This window comes from Odocoileus virginianus, chromosome 10, assembly GCF_023699985.2.
Source record: "Odocoileus virginianus isolate 20LAN1187 ecotype Illinois chromosome 10, Ovbor_1.2, whole genome shotgun sequence".
In the NCBI taxonomy this organism is placed as follows: Eukaryota; Metazoa; Chordata; class Mammalia; order Artiodactyla; family Cervidae; genus Odocoileus; species Odocoileus virginianus.
In genome coordinates this window covers 62,282,100-62,303,556 of record NC_069683.1, presented here as the reverse complement: position 1 = coordinate 62,303,556, position 21,457 = coordinate 62,282,100, and the positions used below count along the sequence as shown (strand labels likewise).

Here is a 21,457-nt window from a genome sequence, read left to right as displayed (position 1 = left end):
AAAATCTTCAAAGGACTTTCCCTGAATTCCACTGAGTTTCTCTATCTCAGCAAGCATCCACCTTGAGAATATGACTTTAGTCTCTCAGACAAGTAATGCTGATCTCTAAAAGCTATCTTATTTGCTTGCAAAGGAAGCCCAACAAATAACTTCCTCTCTAGACTTTTGAGCCACTCTTCCAGGACTGCCATCTTTGTGATTTCTCCTCATAGATTGAAAGAGCATTTGTTGGTGACAAACCTCAAAAGAACAGCTTTGTCATCTTCTTGTGAGGGACCATCCAACAGCATTGTTCAGAAGGTGAGCGTACTCACTACCTTTTGTTTTGTAGTTTGAGACATTGCAATAAAGAAACTTCTATATAACATCATTTAGTGGTAACAGCATGGCTGTTGAGAGTCTTATTTACCAAAATTTCTATGTACAGAGCAATGGCATAATTGGGCAGGAAAAGCAACCTATCTAAACATCATACTAATCACTGTAAGCTAAGAGATACTAAATAATCTTCCTTAAATTCCAATTCATTTGTGCCATAGAAGGTAAGACTTGAGTTCAAATTCTGACTTTTCCATTTTGGTTTAATGTCTGGTAGATGACATTAAGCAAATACTTTATCATTGTTAAGACTTTTTTCCTTACACGTGAATTGAAGATCTGATACAACTTTTATAGATATTCTGAAGATGTTACACTATCAGGCTTGCAAAGTTTCTGCACAATAATAAAAGTAAAAAAATCTAATGGAATCTAATTCATGCCTACTATGAACAAGACATAGAACCCACCATTTCTTGTTAAGTCACTCAGTCATGTCCAACTCTTTGCAACCCCATGGACTGCAGCATGCCAGCTTCCCTGTCTTTCACCATCTTCCAGAGTTTGCTCAAACTCGTGTCCATTGAGTTGGTGATGTCATCCAACCATCTTATCCTCTGTCATCTCCTTCTCCTCCTGCCTTCAATCTTTCCCTATATATTAGTAAATGTACAGAAATTTACATATTGATAGGCAACTTAAACCTTTAATTTTACATTTACTCAAATATGATTATACTCTGGAGTAAAAGAGATTCATTCATTTCCATTTCATTTCAACACTGCACAGAAGACTTCATTGACAATTTCCATTTATACTCTATATACATCTACATTTCTATCCTTACAGGTAAGAATTAATTCTAAGTTGAAAATAAAAACCCTTGGTGAATAAGCTTAAAGAAGTATTTTCCAGCAATCACTAACCTGATCCTATAATCAAGCCTGTGTGGGGGGGGGGGGGTTACTTCTGCTTTACATATTTTGTAAAATTTAAGCTCAGGGTGACTCTTCTTCAAAGACTTGCAGCTACTAGATGGAGGATGAAGGACAAAATGATGGGCACAATAAAGGACAGAAATATTACGGACTTAACAGAAGAAGACGATATTAAGATGATGTGGCAAGAATACACAGAACTATGAAAAAAGTTCTTCATGACACAGATAGCCACGATGGTGTAGTCACTCACCTAGACCCAGAAATCCTGGAATGAGAAGTCAAGTGGGCCTTAGGAAGCATCACTATGAGCAAAGCTAATGGAGGTGATGGAATTCCAGTTAAGCTATTTCAAATCCTAAAAGATGATGTTGTGAAATTTAGCACTCAACATGCCAGCAAATTTGTAAAACTGACCAGTGACCACAGGACTGCAAAAGGTCAGTTTTCACTCCAATTCCAAAGAAAAGCAATGCCAAAGAATGTTCAAATTACTGCACATTTACACTCATCTCACACGCTAGCAAAGTAATTCTCAAATTCTCCAAGTGAGACTTCAACAGTCTGTGAACAGTGAACTTCCAGATGTTCAAGCTGGATTTAGAAAAGGCAGAGGAACCAGAGATCAAATTGCCAACATCCATTGGATCATTGAAAAAGCAAGAGAATTCCAGAAAAAAAATATTTACTTCAGATTTATTGACTTGGATCGTGTGGATCACAACCTGTGGAAAATTCTTAAAGATATGGGAATATCAGACCACCATACCTGCCTCCTGAGAAATCTGTATGCAGGTCAAGAAGCAACAGTTAGAACAAGACATGGAACAAAATACTGATTTCAAACCAGAAACGGTGTATGTCAGGGCTATATATTGTCACCCTGCTTATTTAACATATATGCAGAATACATCATGGGAAATACTGGATGAAGCACAAGCTGGAATCAAGATTGCTGGAAGAAATGTCAATAACCTCAGATATGCAGATAATACCAACTTTATGGCAGAAATCAAAGAAGAACTAGAGAACCTCTTGATGAAAATGAAAGAGGAGAGTGAAAAAGCTGTCTTAAAACTCAACATTCAAAAAAACAAAACAAAAAACTGAGATCATAGCACCTGTTTCCATCACTTCATGACAAGTAGATGGGGAAGTAATGGAAACAATGACATAATTTATTTTGGGGGGCTCCAAAATCCTTGAAGATGGTGATTTCAGCCAAGAAATTAATAGGCACTTGCTCCTTGGAAGAAAATCTATGATTATCCTAGACAGCATACTAAAAAAAAAAAAAAAAAAAAAAAAAACAGAGCATTATTTTGCTTACAAAGGTCTGTCTAGTCAAAGTTATGGTTTTTCCAGTAGTTATATATGGATGCAAAAGTTGGGTTATAAATAAATCTGACCTCTGAAGAATTGATGCTTTTGAACTGTGGTGTTGGAGAAGACTCTTGAGAGTCCCTTGGACTGCAAGGAGATCAAACCAGTCCATCCTAAAGGAGATAAGTCCTGAATATTCAGTGGAAGGACTGATGCTGAAGCTGAGACTCTAATACTTTGGCCACCTGATGTGAAGAACTGACTCATTGGAAAAGACCCTAATACTGGGAAAGATTGAGGGCAGGAGGAGAAGGGTATGACAGAGGATGAGATGGTTGGATGGCATCACTGACTCAATGGACTTGAGTTTGAGTAAACTCTAGGAGTTGGTGATGAACAGGGAAACCTGGAGTGCTATAGTCCATGGGGTTGCAAAGAGATTTGGACGTGACTGAGTGACTGAATTGAAATGAACTGATACTCTTAATATTAATAGGTAATATCTATATTGTGCATATTGTCTTACAGGAGCCAGGCTTAATTTTAAATCACACACACACACACACACACACACACACACACATATATATATATATATGCATTAGCTCATTTAATCTTAATGAAACTACGCTGAGGTAGTTAACATTCTTACCATCTTAGTGATGGTTAATTTCATGTGTCAAATTGGCTGCACCAGAGGATGCCCAGATATTCACTTAAATATTAATTCTGGGTGTGTCTGTGATGGTGTTTCTGGGAAATTAGTGCTTGAATTGATAGCCCAATTCAATTCCCCCATGTATATGAGTATCATCCAATCAACTGAGGGCCTGAATAGAACAAAATGTTGGAAGAAGGTTGAATTTCTTCTCTGCCTACCTGATTGAGTTGACACATAGGTATTCTCCTTATTTTCATGCTTCTGGTTCTGATATTCAGTTTCAGTCTAAAATCTACACCATCAAGTCTTTGAAGTAAATCACTGGCTTTCCTGCATCTGCAGCTTATAGATCATGGGACTTCTTAACCTCAACAACCATGTGGTCTTGTTCTTCAAAATAAATCCCTTTTTAGGCTTCAAAAGAGAATCATAGAGAGGTAGAGAGAGAAATAGAGATAGTGATATATAGATATCCTGGTGTTTATTTCTCTTCAGAACCCTAATTACATCTCTATTTTACATAAAGGTAATTTATATTATAGGTATTACATAGTTTTCCAAGAGGCTATATTCAAATCCAGGCATTCTGTATGGAGCCTTTGCCCTTATACGCTCTGTATATTGCCTTTCTATCCCTAGATATTTAAGACGTGAACAGAAGGACGTGATTTTAGAGATGGTATTTAGGCTATTTACCCTCCAACAGAAGGAAGCTGTAGAGTAAAACATTCAGAGCAACAGGAGAACTGAAGTCTATTCCTAGCTCTTTAAGCCAGCTTTTAATTTTCAGAAAATCAGTTTACTTCTTCAGAAAATCATTTTAGTCTTTCAATAGTAAAATGGGGAGGAGGGGAAAGGAGTAAATAATAATTAAGTAATTCTCAAAGATGGTGATTGCAAGATTGTGTGTTGGATGATGACAGGGAAGATGAAGGTCATATAAATTCATTTAAACTGGTGTATTTCATCACAAAAGATTATTCTCCCAGGTTCAGCCCTCTGCAACAACCTTTGTGGAATTGAAGCTTACACATCTCCATGAGCTATAAAGTGCAGTTCCATTGGAAATTGTCTTATCCCATTTATAACCCTGAGAGCTCCCACTAGGCATGGAAAAACACAAGACAGCAAAACATCTAATTCAAAAACTCTTATGTGTTCATTGGAAATGGGGTTGTAAAATCCTTGCTTTGTTCTATATGATCAAGATGATTATAAGACAAACAAAGCGACGATATTGTGCTGTGAAAATAAGGAAACTGCAAACATAGAGTGGGAATAGACAAGAACTATTCTGATGTGGTCTTGAGACCACATTTTTCATAATTTACTTTTTGTTTGGTTGTTTTCTGTTGTGGTTGTTTGCTTTTCATCTGTGTACACCACACAAAAATAACACAAGTAAATAAGGAAATCAAAGTGTTGTCAATATGCTAATCTCTTACATAGATAAATCATCTTAGTTTTCACTTTTACAGAGAACAGTATTCCCAGACCTTTTCCCTAAAACAACACATAGCAAAGCTATACACCTCTAAGTTACAAATAAAGTCTCTGCTCTGAAAAAAATAAATAAATAAAATTAGGATCCTATCTTAAAGGAAACTAATCCTGAATATTCACTGGAAGGACTGATGTTGAAGCTGAAACTCCAGTACTTTGGCCACTGGATGCAAAGAGCTGACTCGTTGGGCAAGACCTTGATGCTGGGAAAGATTAAAGGCAGGGAGAGAAGAGGACAACAGAGGATGAAATAGTTGGATGGCATCACAGACTGATATGAGTTTGAGCAAGCTCTGAGAGATGATGAAGGACAGGGAAGCCCAGAGTGCTGCAGTCCATGGGGTCAGACATGACTGAGTGACTGAACAGAAACCATTGTTAAAGCAGGCAGGTTGCTATATATGCACAGAGAAAGGGGAACAGAGACTTATTGCCATGAAATCAAACCACACATCTTGTAAAAAAAAAAAAAAAAAAAAAAAGAGGTCTTTAGGCAGATAAAGAGTAAGAAAAAGAGTGAAAGAAATCTCACATTCTGAGGTGCCAAGTGTCCTGGAGGCAGACAAAGAAAAGTGGGAAAAGACAGGTGTCTCCAGCATTGAAATGGATAAACTTTTGCTCATTATGCTCTCATTACCATAACATTGGCCTTTACAGATAAGAAGTGCCCATCATGAACTGATGCTATGACTAAAGAAAAACAAAAATCCCTCCTCCCCTAGGGAAGGCAGAGCTGAAGTGAAAATAAGAGAATACAACTCCAAACTCCTCCCACCTTAATGAATATTCTACCCCTTCATTTCTATACCCCACATAACTGGTCTGCCAAAGAAACTCAGGGCAGTTACTTACCTTACTTATCTACCTGTTCTCCCATTGACAGCCTACTATCACTTTGTAAACCCTCACTTTACCTTCTTGAACTCTCTGTCTCATCTGTGAATTCTTTTCTCAATGAGATAAGAACTTCCATTCTTGTATCACAAGGAACAGGAAGTAAACATCAATCCATCTTGTCTCTGAGATGGGTAGACTCCCTAAAAGCGGCTTGATTAAATTTTGGCCTCAGCAAGTTCAAATCTTCATCATTAATTTATTCTACATTAGTGTTTTCAAGTATAACCTTAAAACTTGGGAAATAAGAGGCTAAAAATACAATAAAATATTAAATTCCTATAGAGTATTTCCTGCTATAGAATTTCAGTGTTAATGGTGCTGGTGCTAAGTTGCTTCAGTCGTGTTGGGCTATTTCTGGCACCATGAACTGTACCCTCCAGCTTCCTCTGTCCATGGGATTTTCCAGGAAAGAATACTGGAATGGTTTGCCATTTCCTTTTCCAGGGGATCTTCTCAACCCAGGGATCAAACACACATCTCTTAGGTCTCGTGCTTTGGTAGGTGGGTTCTTTACCACTAGCACCACCTGGGAAGCCAAGTGTTGATAAAACAGTTCTACATCTAAGTTATATTAAAAACTAAATTTCTGATCATAATTTGTTTTCTCAAATCAGTAATGCAAGTAGTAAAATATGTGTTGAAAAGCCACATTAAATATCTTTCAATACTTGCCATGTGCATTTCTCCATATGCATTTTATTAATTTGTATATATTTTATATAAACATATATCTATAGGAACTAGCATAGTCAGAAGGCAAACAACAATAAGAATAACTGAAGTAGTATTTCATTTAAAATACAAATATTGATGTCTTTGGAACTAGATAATGCTTTCAAAATCAGTTCAGGCTTGTCACAATCATCACTGTTTCAGTAAGTGAAGTTCCTATGTGCCATTCCATAAAGTTTGGTGTTTAAACTAAACAGATCTTGAAACTTAATGGATTGGCACTCAGGCTGCATGCTGTTGCAAGACATTCAGCAAGGATATAGTCCTCTTGTTGAATATAAATGTGGTGATTCTGGAGTTACATTGCATTGCCCCTACAAGATCAAACCCAAAAAGGGAATAACTTGAAAAAGATATATGCCTGCTCCTCTTCTCAGGCAGCCTTCCTTTATTGTAGTTTCTATAGAAAGTGCTGGAGATGTTTGCACTGGAGAAAAATGAGAAAAAGTAGCCCTAATAGGGCCTAGTAGGACCTGACTGATATTTCTATCATGTGCCTGCTGTGAAGAAAATATGCATGCGAGATAAAATCGTGAATAAAACACAGGATCTGACTGGTATCCTTTATCTACCAGGTTAGTTAACAGCTAACTTATTTACACTGTGAGTACAAATATAGATGTATCAGTGGTAAAGAATCTACTTGCAATGTAGGAGACAAGTTTGACACTGCAGCAGAAAGATTCCCTGGAGAAGGAAATGGCAACCATCTCCAGTATTCTTGCCTGGGAAAATGGACAGAGAAGATTCGTGGACTACAGTTCATGAGGTTGCAAAAGAATCAGAAATGACTTAGCAAGTAAACAATAACAACAATATGGTCATACATTATAAAGGAGAAATGGATTTTGATGGTGAAGTGCCAAGAAAGGGAAGAGGGGGCTTGAAAGATAAGCAGGATTTGGAGTGGCAGAAAAATTGTGGTGATAAAGTATTCCAGAGGGATCACGAGAAGAAGAAATTCCATGGCATATTTTGGAATTGCACCTAGCTTGAGGATATGGGGTGAATGGTGGGCTAGAGAATGATAAAATATTCTGTGATTGTGGAAACAATAATAATGTTAAAAATATTTCCTATTAAAAAAAATATTTCCTATACACAACAGGAGAGTCACCAAATCCCCATGTTCCAATGTCTCTCAGATTTATTTGTATCTGAAAAATACCTTCTCCCTTAATTTTCTGTTGTATTTTATTCTTTCAGAAAATATTTACTGAGAGAATACTGTGGATGCAATCAAATACAGAAAAAGATACAGACTAATTACTATTCTCAAGGAACTTAATGTCCACTGGAGAAAATAAGACTTATTGTAATGAAAAAAAAAAAAAAAAGGCATAAGCCAAGACAGATTATAAGTGAATGTCAAATCGGAGACAAAAGACAAATCAATTCAGGTTGACTTTTGTGATTTTTAATCCTCACCTCCTTCAATGTTAGTAAGTATACAGTGGTATCCAAGAGGCAGCAGAAGATACAAAATACTCGGAAAACCACTGAAATTTCTACACAATTGATTCTTGGTTCAACTTCACTTCTATTTCATATGTAGAAGTACTTATAAATTTGTGGACAATCTCATTATTATCAATAATTATGATCTGCCTACATCAAACTCTGACAGAAGTAAATCTATGTATGAAAAGTTTCTATTTTAGAGCAAATATCTTGATGCCAAATGTAAATCAAATTGTATTCACTCTTCCTTCCAATGAGCCATTTAATCATTGCCTGGTGTTCATGAATCTCAGCCTCTCAGCTTCTGACTGCTGGAGAATGTCTGTTTTCACCTTCTACCTTGTTACTTCATTCCTACCCTTTCCTTAAGCTCTATTTTTTTTTTTAAATTTTAACCGAAATCTAGAACACATTTGCAGCTCTCCTAAGTGTATTCTCAAGATCCATTCTTACTTGTATTCCAGTCCTTTCATTCTGTTTTTTCTCATTATGCTTTGTTCCTTACTATAACAGTGAAGTTATAGTTTACAGAAGCACCCAATGTTTTGTTCCTTTTAAAACTAGAGAATAGCCTCAGAGTGTATCTAATTTTTCACATGCAATTCTCAGAAAGAAAGGCTGATGGAAAATTGATGTGCTAGTTGAATTTCAAGAGACTCAAGGGCCCTAGAGAGCCAGAACTCCATAATAAGATCAATGAACATAAAGAGTGAGAGGTAACATCAGTGAATATTCTAAAGCTATTAGAGGTTGCTAAGTCAGAGCTTGATAATCAGCTGATCTGCATGATAGGCAGGCCCAATATTTGAGTCTAGGGAAAGACCAGATTATACTTTGCCATTAAAGTAAATTCAGAAATAATACTAACAAGGAAATTATATCAACTGTATATATTATCTTATTCTTTAATGCATGTTATACTTCTGAGGTGTGTAATATTGGCTGTTTTGTATATTAACCTCTTTTTACCATGCATTTAATAAATTGTAGACAAAAAACTTGCCTTATGAGAAATTCAAGAAAAGTTACTTTTTAAGAAATTCAAGAAAATTTCTATGAAAATTGGTCCCATGCAATTATTTCTCTGAAATATGTAACCAGATGAGGAGGATACAGTCATAATAGAATCATAATGGATTACTATGTGTTCAGTTCAGGGAGATTTAGCATGTCTTAAACAGACTTGCAAAGAAAAGTACACAGTTACCTGTCAACATGTATATCCAGACAAAACAAATGTGGCAAATTATAAACACTTGGGAACCTTGATGGAGGCCATATAATCACTCATTATATGTTCTTTCCGCTTTCTTGTAGCTTTAATATTTTAATAAAATATTAAGAAGGATGACAAGAGAAATGAGAAAGGAAGAATGAAAGAAGGAAGGAAGGGGACAGGGAGGAAGGGAAGGAGGGAAAGGGAGAAAGGGAGATCACTGGGCTCTATGCCACCCTTGCAGTCTCCAAGTTTAGACCAGTTGAACATCTGCCCCAGTAAACTTCAAGCTATTCACTGATTGTTGGCTCCAGCAAGTTTAAGAAAGTTAATAATAGACACCTTTAGAACTAAGGAAGATGGCTAAAATGTTCAACAACCAGGAAATCAGATTATAGATTGGCAAAATGTGAAAAGTGAAGGTATATTCATCTTTTACAATAGCTAGAAAATAATGATAATGTGATGAATCTTGTCATTATAATCAAAGCTTGCAAAATTGCATCATCTTCCAGAGTGACTGCAGAAATTTGTGTTTTTCACATACACAGGATGAAAAAAAGACAAGTCATGCTCCAAGTTCTACAGTGTTTGTAGTAAAGTTTCATTCAATAGCCATGGTAGATCATGGCATCATTATGGACTAATAAGCTTTGCAGGCCTAGAGATCGTTTGACATTCCTGTGAATAATTTATCTAAAGCACTTATAATCTGCAGAGTACTAGAGGAAATACTCCATAATAGAGAAATTATTATACATTTTCCTCTAGTGTAAGTGTAACCAAATGTTTTTATTAATTGTGGACTGATCAAACAAATAATAAAAAAAAAAAGCCTAGTAAAATAAAGGGGGTGGTTTTTAGCAATATTATTGTAAACCTTCTTAGCTGTGCCAATTTTTAGGAGATGCATGATTCAGTACTTAGAGATGAAGTGTCAAGATGTGTGATATATTGCAAATAGGAATAACAAAAAACAAGCAAACAAATATGAAATAAATATATAATTTAAAATCCAGGATTTATATATTTTTTTTATTTTTAAAGCTAGAATTTTAAAGTTAAAATTTATTTTAATACTTAATTTTTAAATCAGATTGGTTATACAAAAGTTTTTTTACATTATTTTTTCCTTTACTTTTGAAAAACTTTGCGTTAGCATTTGGAATGAACAAAAACAATGTTTTAGGGAAATGATTTGGCATCCATATAATTCATAAATATACAGACTGACTTAGATCAGGTTATAATTCAACTCATCTCCCTACTTTCAATGATTCATGTGCTCCTAAATCACTTTTAATACATTTCTGTTAATCTCTGATTTGATCAAGACCTGAAGTATTTTTGCTATTTGTTCCTACCGCCTTTTTGATTATTCTGTTCCCTGATGCTTCTGAAAACCAGCTCTTCTTAAAAGGTTTCTCCCCTGCTGCTTTTTAAACTGATTTTTATGCTGCTCCAAATTAAATCCATTACTTCTAGTCTATCAATTTTCTAACTTGAATCAGCACCCTTTAAGAGTCCCATCTGCTATCCATTGAAAAGTCAGTTTTTAAATCTTTCTTTCTGCCATTGGTATCTTGGCCTCCTCAGGGGCCTTGGAAGCTCCATTCAGACTTTCCAGGTACTGATCTCTGCCTGTCAGAGATGTCTAGGTTATTCTGTGCAGAATACAGCACCAGGCATCTTTCTGCTTCCACGGCTTTACTGTCAGATTTATAAATGTTTAAATTTGAAAGAGCTTTAAAGCCACTAGTAAAAGTCAACTCCCAAGAGAAATATAAAATGTCCCTAGGATATAGAAACAACAGAGTAGAATAAAAGGATGTGCGAGTGTACTAATTGAAAACTCCCTGCACCAGAAGCAAGAAAACTGCAATCAGTCCATCTACAGACTGAACATACTGTGCAAGCTTGGCCAAGGCATTGCACATTACTCTCCTCAACTATAAAATAAGGGTGATTGATTGAATAGAATCTGTGTTGCATCTTAACTTGATTTTAAAATAAATTTCTTGTTTTATATTTATAAACAAAACAATGCACTAGTTATAGAAAATTTAGAAATTATTTAAGCATACAGAAAGGAAAATGTTACTAATTTTACCACTTGAGTTACCTGCTTTTAAATTATTGGTGTATACCCTTCTAACCCCGTGCACACACATGTGTATGTGCAAATAGATGTAAATTAAAGTTATTACAAAATTGGAACATATAGTACATATTGTACTTTGTACTCCACTGTACTAATGTTCTAATATTCTAAGATCATTTTTTTGAGGCTTGCCAATAAGAATACCAGGCCACCTGACCTGTCTCTTGAGAAACCTGTATGCAGGTAAGGAAGCAACAGTTAGAACTGGACATGGAACAGACTGGTTCCAAATAGGAAAAGGAGTTCATCAAGGCTGTATATTGTCACCCTGCTTGTTTAACTTATATGCAGAGCACATCATGAGAAACGCTGGGCTGGATGAAGCACACGCTGGAATCAAGATTGCCAGGAGAAATATCAATAACCTCAGATATGCAGATGACACCACCCTTATGGCAGAAAGTGAAGAAGGACTAAAGAGCCTCCTGATGAAAGTGAAAGAGGAGAGTGAGAAAGTTGGCTTAAAGCTCAATATTCAGAAAACTAAGATCATGGCATCCAGTCCCATCACTTCATGGCAAATAGATGGGGAAACAGTGGGAACAGTGGCTGACTTTATTTTTCTGGGCTCCAAAATCCCTGCATATGGTGATTGCAGCCATGAAACTAAAAGACGCTTACTGCTTGGAACAAAACTTATGGCCAAACTATACAGCATATTATAAAGCAGAACCTTTACTTTGTCAACAAAGGTCTGTCTAGTCAAGGCTATGGTTTTTCCAGTGGTCATGTATGGATGTGAGAGTTGGACTATAAAGAAGGCTGAGCACCAAAGAACTGATGCTTTTGAACTGTGGTGTTGGAGAAGACTCTTGAGAGTCCCTTGGACTGCAAGGAGATCCAACCAGTCCATCCTAAAGGAGATCAGTCCTGGGTGTTCCTTGGAAGGACTGATGTTGGGGCTGAAACTCCAATATTTTGACCACCTCATGCGAACAGATGACTCATTGGAAAAGACCCTGCTGCTGGGAAAGATTGAGGGCAGGAGGAGAAGGGGACAACAGAGAATAAGATGGTTGGATGTCATCACCGACTCAATGGACATGGGTTTGGGGGACTCCGGGAGTTCATGACAGACAGGGAGGCCTGGAATGGTGTGGCTCATGAGGTTGCAAAGAATTAGACACGACTGAGCAACTGAACTGAACTTAATAAGATGGTGGAGTAGAAGGATGCAAGCTCACCCCCTCTTACAAAAACACTGAAATCATGACTAACTGCTAAATAACTGTTGACAAAAAAAAGAAAAAGTTAGAATGTATCAAAAAAAAAAAAATTGCCCTACCCCTAAAGACAAAGAAACAACAGTGAGACAGTAGGAGGGGCACAATTATTAAAATAAAATCCACACCTGCAGGTGGATACAAACCGGAAGATAATTAAGCCAGAGAAGTTCTCCCACAGTAATGGAAGTCCTAGAGGTTTTGTAACTGGGAGGAGGAGCCCTAGATAATCTAGCTTTGAAGATCAGCAGGATTAGATTGCAGGAATACCTCAGGGCTGGGGAAAACAGAAACTCCACTCTTGGAGAGCACACACAAGGTATAATGTGCACCAAGACTTCCCCCAAAAGCAGTACTCTCATAAAAGACTGGGGCTTCCCAGGTGGTACTAGTGGTAAAGAATCCACGTGCCAATTCAGGAGACGCAAGAGATGTGGGTTTGATTCCTAGGTTGGGAAGATCCCCTGGAGAAGAAAGTGGCAACCCACTCCAGTATTCTTGCCTGGAAAATCCCATGGACAGAGGAGCCTGGCAGGCTACAGCCCATGGGGTCACAAAGAGTTAGACATGACTGAGCAACTGAATATACACACACATAAGAGACTAGGCCAGACTTACTTGTTAGCATCTCCTATGGAAGCGGGTGGAGATGTTGTGGCTCACATGTCTTTGCAGGAACAAAAGCACTTGTAGCAGCATTTCTGGCAAGTCCTCATTAACATGAACCCTCCTAGAAGCCAACATTTCCCCTTCAAGACCTAGTCCCACCCAACAGCCTGTAGGGTCCAGTGCTGGGACACCAGAGGCCAAATATCTAACAGTGGGGAACACAGCCCTACCCATCACCTGGCAGACTGTTTAAAATCTTCCTAAGCACAGCCCTGCCCACCAGAGGAGCAGGAACCAGCTCCACTCTTCAGCAGGCAGGAATAAGGCCCTTCCACCAAGAAAACTTTACAAGTCTCATAGATAGCCTCATGTACAAGAGGGCAGACAGGAGAAGCAAAGAAAAACTATAACACTGCAGCCTGTGGAACGGGAACTGCAATTACAGAAAGTTAGATAATACAAGACAGCAGGTGAATATATTCCAGATGAAGGAACAAGATAAAACCCCGGAAAAACAATTAGGTGGAGATAGCCAATCTACCGGAAAAAGAATTCAGAGTAATGATGATGAAGATGACCCAGTCTCTCAGAAAAAGAATGGAGGCACAGATTGAGAAGATACCCAAACACATGGAAGCTAAAAATATGCTACTAAACAACCAAAGGATCACTGAAAAAGTAAAAGAAAAAAAAAAGAAAGAAAGAGAAGAAAAAAATAGAAATAAAGAAAACAACAGCACAGATCAATGAAACTAAAAGCTTGTTTTTGAAAAGATAAGCAAAATTGATAAACCTTTAACCAGACTCATCAAGCAAAAAGTGGGAGATGGCTGAAATCAGTAAAATCAGAAATAAAAAAGGAGAAGTTCAATGGACACCACAAAAATACAAAGGATCATAAGAGATAGCTATAAGAAACTATATGCAAAAAAAATGAAGCAATGAACAAATTCTTACAAAAGTACAATCTCCCAAGACTGAACCAGGAAGTAATTGAAAATACAAACAGGCAAATCACAGGTACTGAAATTGTAACTGTGATTAAAAACTACCAACAAAAATTTCAGTACCACATGCCTTCACTGGTAAATTCTATCAAACATTTAGAGAAGAATTAACTCCTATCCTTCTCAAGCTATTCTGAAAATTTGCAGTTCAGTTCAGTCGCTCAGTCGTGTCCAACTCTGTGACTCCATGGACTGCAGCACAGCAGGCCAGAGCAGAGAATATTCCCAAACTCAATCTATAAAGCCACTATCACAATGACACCAAAACCAAAGATATCACAAAAAAAAAGGAAATTATACTCAATATCACTGATGAATATGGATGCAAAAATCCTCAACAAAATACTAGTGCTCCGAAGTTAGCAATACAATAAAAATATACTCCATGATCTAGTGGGATTTATCTGAGGAATACAAGGATTTTTCAATATCTACAAAACAGTGTAATACAGCATATCAACAAATTGAAAAAAAAAATATGATCATCTCAAAAGATGCAGAAAAAGCTTTTGACAAAACTCAACACCCAATTATGATAACAACTATTCGGAATGTAGGCATAGAAGGAGCATACCTCAACATAATGAAGGTCATATATATAGCTAACATCATACTCAATAGTGACAAGCTAAAAGAATTTCCTCTAAGATCAGGAACAAGACAGGGTTGTCCACCATTGACTCATCTTTTTGTTTTGTTTTGTTTTTCATAAAACTTCAACAGTTTTTTTTCATAGCTGTTGAAGTCCTAGCCATGGAAATCAGAGAAGAAAAAGAAATAAAAAGAATCCAAGTTGGGAGAGGAAAAAGGAGTAAAATTGTCACTGTTTGCATATGGTATGATACTATACATAGAAAATCCTAAAGCTGCTACAGTAAACTACTAGAACCAATGAATTTGGCTAAATCAAAGGATACAAAATTAACACACAGGCATCTCTTGTATTTATATACACTAACTATGAAAGATCACAAAGGAATTTTTAAATCCCATTTACTATTGAATAAAAAAAATATATGCCTAGGAATGAATCTACTCAAGGAGACAATAGGCCTGTACTCCAAAAACTGTAAGACACTGAAGCAAGAAATTGACAATTTCTCAAACACATGGAAAGGTATACCATGTCCTTGGATAGGAAGAATCACTATTGTGAAAATGACTACACTGCCCAAAGCAATTTACAGTGCAATATCATTCAAATTACCAATGGCATTTTTCACAAAATTAGAACAAAATTTTCTAAAATGTATAGAGAGATGTAAAAGAGCCTGAATAGTCAAAGCAATCTTGAGAAAGAAAAATGGAGCTGGAGGAATCAGGCATCCTGAACTCATATTTCCAGCTATACTGCAAAGTTACAGTCTTCAAATCAGTATGGCACTGGCACAAAAAATTGGAATTAGAACATGCTTCAACACCATACACAAAAATAAGCTCAAAATGAATTAAATACCTAAATGGAAGACTAAATATTATAAAATTCATAGAGGAAAACATAGGCAGGACACTCTTTTACATAAATCACAGTAACATATTTTTTGAGCTATATCTTAAAGAAAAGGAAATAAAAACAAGCATAAGCAAATAGGACCAAATTAAGCTCAAAAGCTCTTTCACAGGAAAGGAAACCATAGGCAAAACTAAATGATAACACACAAAATGGGAGAACACATTTGTGAAAGATGTAATGACATGGAAATAATATTCAAAATCTACAAACAGCTCAAGCAGTTCAATATTAAAATAGTAGTAATAATAATAACCCAATCAAAAAATGGGCAGATGACCTAAATAGACATTTCTCCAAAGAAAACACACAGATGGCTAAAGTGCACATGAAAAGATGCCCAACATCACTAATTATTAGAGAAATGCAAATCAAAACTGCAATGAGCTATCACCTCACACTAGTCAAAATGAAAGTGGAAGTGAAAGTCACTCAGTCATGTCCAACTCTTTGTGACCCCATGGACTATAAAGTACATGTAATTCTCCAGCCCAGAATACTGGAGCGGGTAGGCTTCCCTTCTCCAGAGGATCTTCCAAACCCAGGGATCAAACCCAGGTCTCCCATGTTGCAGGTGGATTCTTGATACCAGCTGAGCCACAAGGGAAGGCCAAGAGTACTGGAGTGGGTAGCCTGTACCTTCTCCAGTGGGTCTTCCCAACCCAGGAATCAAACTGGGGTCTCATGAATTGCAGGCAGATTCTTTATCAACTGAGTTATCAGGGAAGCCCACTAATCAGAATATCCCTCATCATAAAATCTACAAAACATAAATTCTAGAGAGGATTTGGAGAAAAGGGAATGTAATTTGGACTGACACGGGGGATAATAGTATGGAAATTCCTTAAGAAACTAAAAATAGAGCTACCATATGATACAGCAATTCCACTTCTGGACATACATCACAAGAAAACCATGGTTGGAAAGGATACAAGCACCCCATTTGTTGTAATGCTGTTTACACTAGCTAAGACATGAAAAAAACTTAAATCCATTGACAGATGAATGGATAAAGAAGATGTGGTATGTATGTACAATAGAATATTGCTCAGCCATAAAAAAGAATGAATTAATTTACAGCAACATGAATGGACCTGAAGATTGTCATACTAAGTGAGTAAGTCAGGGAAAGAAAGACACATATGTTATGATATTGCTTATATGTGAAATCTAAAAAATGATGCACATGACACAAAGGGAAAAGGATGGAGAGAGGAATAAAATCAGAGGGTTGGGATTAGCATATACATATCACTATAGTATGTGGCTCAGACAGTAGAGAATCTGTCTGCAATGCCAGAGACCTGGGTTCCATCCTTGGGTTTGGAAATCTCCTAGAGAAGGGAATGGCAACCCACTCCAATATTCTTGCCTGGAGAATCCCCATGGACAGAAGAGTCTGGCAGGCTACAATCCATGGGGTTGCAAAGGGTCAGACACCAGTGAGCAATTAAGGATACATATATGTATATATATGAATAGCTGTACTGTATAACTGAAACTAACACATTTAAATCAGTTGTACTTCAATTAAAAAAAGGAATGAGTCATCCTTTCTGAATTTCCAAATTTCTAGAATATTGTGTGCACACTGTCACTTCAATCATGTCTGACTCTGTGTGACCCTATGTACTGTAGCCCACCAGGCTCCTCTCTCCATGGGATTCTCCAGGCAAGAATACTGGGGTGGAGCGCCATGCCCTCCTCCAGGGGATCTTTCCAACCCATGATCAAATCTTCATCTTTTATATCTCCTGCATTGGCAGGCAGATTCATTACCACTAATGCCACCTTAATCTAGAATATTATTTAACTACAATTTGAATAGTCAGAAAAAAAAAATTAAAATGTCAAATTTGTCAAAGAACTTGAAGAATGCTAAATTATTATCTAATAAAGACATTTTTAGGATAAAAGAATTCTTAGTGAGGCAAAAAAAGCTTTTAACTCGATATCTGCTATATGGATCTTGAAAAATAGCATGTGTATGTGAGCAATTAAAAGTTATGACATAAAAATTTTTAAAAAATCTCAGAAAAAAAGATTAATTTAGCTTAGTTATTTGAAAATGATGGAATCAGAAGAAAGGGTTGAAGCGAATTGTGTGCATTCAGCTTCGTAGGTGTTATATACTACCTGGGAATTTTATAAGGGATTATGTTCCCCTTACAGAGGAAAAAAATACATATATATTATTAAAATAAAAGTGGGGAGTTGCCAAGTGGGGAGTCAATTACTAGCTTCAGCTATCAAGTAATATAATTAACATGCTTGCATGCTTTGTTTATTTGAGAATATAATTTTATTAATCAACTATAAGCTATAATGGTGGCTACCTGGTGATTTGTAAATATATACACCTTGCTGAATAGCAATTTGGAGTCCATTAACTTCTAAAACTGTCAGGTGGAAGTTTCATGATGAGTTTGCAGAAATACACTCAAAATGGTAGTATCAGCTCATTAATGAAAGAGTTTGAGAGAAGTTGGCTTCAACTCTGTTGAAGGTCATTGAAAAAGGGTGGAAAGCACAGCAGTGTTATCCCCAAATCACTTTAGTTCACTGTTCAGAGGAAATGATCACTGTCAATTAATCTTGTGGAGCAGGAAAATGCAGTCACACACAGCTATCAGAAGAAATGGTCTAAATCCAAGACTGTGTCTTGATGCATAGGTTCCAAGGGGAAAGTGCCACTGCCTTAAGGAGAAGGATAACTTGCATGGATTCTTTAAATTACTAACAAAACTTTATTTTAGAAGATGCTGAAGTTACTTTAGACTATGAATACATGAATATTAAACTTCTCAGGTTATTTAAAATTATTTTTAGAATTCATACTGCAAAGGTACATCATTTTACCTTCTCTAGATTCATTCCTGCTGCTGAGATTTCAAAGTGCATTAGTAGGGAGAAGGGTCTTTAAGATCTTAGAATGGCTAAGTCACAGCTAATAATAATAATACCTATTATTTATTGAATACTTTGCTTGAGTCAGGCATTTTTCAAAGCCCTATGTATATATTACAATATTTAGTCCTCTAAGCAACTCTATGTGTGTCATTTCCCAGCTAGATGTAAAAATTGCTGTAGTCTTGCAATAAATTTATGCCTGTGGAATGTGAGAGGAAAGGATATGTGCTGCTTCTTGGCCAAAGCCTTGAAGAAGCAGGCGTGCATTCTCCTCTATCACTTTTCCTTTTTGCCAGCTGGTATGTCAAGGATAAGGGTTTCCCTGATAAGGTCTATGGGACGGGCAGAATTGCATATTTGAAGAAATAAATTTTCTCATTCATCACAGTGGTAAGTGTCATTCACAATCCTGATCTCTGCCCTGGATGACTACAAGTGAAACACATGGACTTCTGTTTTGTTAGAGCTCTTATATATGTAGATCTATTTGGTTGGCATTTGAGACTACTGTAATCTTATATTTGTGTTATGGTGGAGGAAACAGAGGCACAGAATTTTTATTTTTATTTTTTTCAGAATTTTTAAAAGAAATTCCTCAATTGCTGATTATCCTAATTAGCTTTGAATCCATGCCATCTAACCAGAGACTACTGGCTTTTTAACTACTTTGCTCTCCTTACTATCTCAGTTTTGTGTGGTGTCTAAATTGTTAACAGAAAATAGTTCAACTATTGCTGATCTAGAAGAAATGGCTGGAAGCAGCAGATAGCCAGTGAGCGTAATGTGTAGGAAGAAATTACTCTTGTTGACTTAGGGAAATAGTTGATGGATAAGAAGTTGGAGGTTATGGGCAATAAAACTACTCACCAAGGGAAGGTTTTCAATCTAAGTCTAATAAGTAAACCTATTTTTTTTTTCCTCTTCTCTAACCTTTCCTCCTTGCCCAATGCACTAAGAGGAGTTAATCATTAAAAGGGGAGAAATTGGAGACGTTTGTAGAAAGGAGATTTCCAAGGCCCCTCGATTTATGAAGCCACACACAGTTCAGCTCTGCCAGGGTTTTGGGAAAAGAGAACTTCAAGTTTGAGATGAAAAGGCTTTTGTTTTTTGTTTTTAAATGATAATAAATATGACATAATTTAGATCTCAGTATACTCTATTAACCAAATGTGAGAGTAGGGCTATGAAATAGGAATGCCATTAAAGATAATTTAATATAGTACAGATTAAAACATGGTTAGGAGGAGGGCATGGCAACCCACTCCAATATTCTTGCCTGGAGAATTCTATGGACAGAGGAGCCTGGTGGGCTTCATAGGGTCGCAATGAGTTGGACACAGCTGAAGCAATTTAGCATGCACATGAAACATGGTTAGGGAAAACAGCCTTCATGACAACTAAACAGATATTTGTTTACATTTTAATTAGGATAACAGTCATCTTTATTTGTGCCCTGGAAACCCCTAAGTCCTGAGTAAACCAGGGTGGCTACTCACTCTGATTCCAGTGGGCTGACCTTCCTTTAGAACTATTTATATCTGCTTTTCACTTTCTATATCTGTTTTTCACTTTCAATTCAATGCCATTTATATCTATTTTGCCTCCTTCTTGACTATCATTAGCCAAACATGAGCATCAGAAGTTCACTAAACATGCTGTTATTCCATTACCTTTTGCCATTATATATTTACTTTAATGCTGCATTTTTCCTATTCAAATATGCTGTTCTGGTAACACCATCTCATCATTCAAAACCTGGTTTAAGAATGGACTTCTCTGTTAAGTCTTTCTATTTCCCCAACTCCAGCTAGAATGGACAGCTCTTTCTTTGCATCCTGTATAGACTTTTATTTCAGTAGATGTGACCTATTATTTCCCTTCATGTTTCCACATGCATAGATCTCTCTCATATCTCACAAGTTGGGATCAGTGTGATCTGACTTCAGAAATCTGCAAATATATTTTTAAAAGTCAAGGGAAGGTGATTTATATGTTTTAATGCTATTCTCTCAAACAACCTGGAGGAATAAGGTGGGGTGGGATGTGGGAGGAGGTTTCAGGATTTAGGGGACACATGTATACCTATGTTCAATTCATACTGACATATGGCAAAAACCATCACAATATTGTAAAGCAAATATCCTCCAATTAAAATAAATACATTTTTTTAAGTCAAGGAAAAGAATAAGATTTTTTGATTAAAGTATAGCATTTTAAATAAATATCAATCTGCTATGAAAAATGTAAAAAATAATGTAGATAAGCACTTTACCTGTTTAAGAATAAACCTCTCTTTTACCATGACAATTTGTAGTTGAAAGATATTTTATCAGAATAAAATGCAATTTCTGTGAGTTAGTGGTTTTGTAAGTTGTGTTTTATGAACTGTTACTACATCACTAATTCTTGGGATTGTTGTTGTTGTTGTTGTTGTTAAAAAGGGTCTGTAAGTCACTAACATGCACTTAAATTCCAAATGTGATGATCATGACATTTGTTACTCACTGTTCACTTCTTTATGAGTTTTTACAAAGCTGAATTTCCTGACTTCTCTCAAGAACGTGCCTTTGAACATTGGAGTATTCCCTTTCCCTCAATCATTGGTGCTCTCTAGTAGAGAATACCTGAAATGGTCCACGTGTGTGTTGGCCTAATCGTTTAAGCTCAAGAGACTCAGCTTCATTACCTTTCATTGAAGGTACCAGGACAGAAGGGCTTTAAAGTTCAGCCAAGCTCTAAGTAGGTTGCTACAGTGAACCCGTAAGCCTATCTGCTTGACTGAATCAATGTCCTGGCTCAGGATTGTGAGGTCACAGGAATAAAATTCCACATGTTCCTAATCCCAAAGGAAGCATTCTGTAGTTAAGATTATGGTGGGAATTTAAAATTATGTATGAGATAGTTTATCTTTAAACTAGTGAGAACAGAAGTAAGAACCTAATTCCATTTAAACTAGATATGAAATAACTTGGGCTTCACTGGTGGCTC

At 36.6% G+C, this 21,457-nt stretch overlaps 1 long non-coding RNA gene across 2 annotated transcripts in view; it reads right to left on the bottom strand.

Annotated features, from left to right (window-relative positions):
• LOC110136300 (uncharacterized) overlaps positions 1 to 21,247 on the bottom strand; it is a 158,945-nt gene extending 137,698 nt beyond the window's left edge. For both annotated transcript variants that reach the window (XR_002313600.2, XR_002313599.2), the window contains exon 1: positions 21,156 to 21,247. This is a non-coding gene — a long non-coding RNA (uncharacterized lncRNA). The remainder of the gene's footprint in view (positions 1 to 21,155) is intronic.
• Between the last annotated feature and the right edge of the window lie 210 nt (positions 21,248 to 21,457).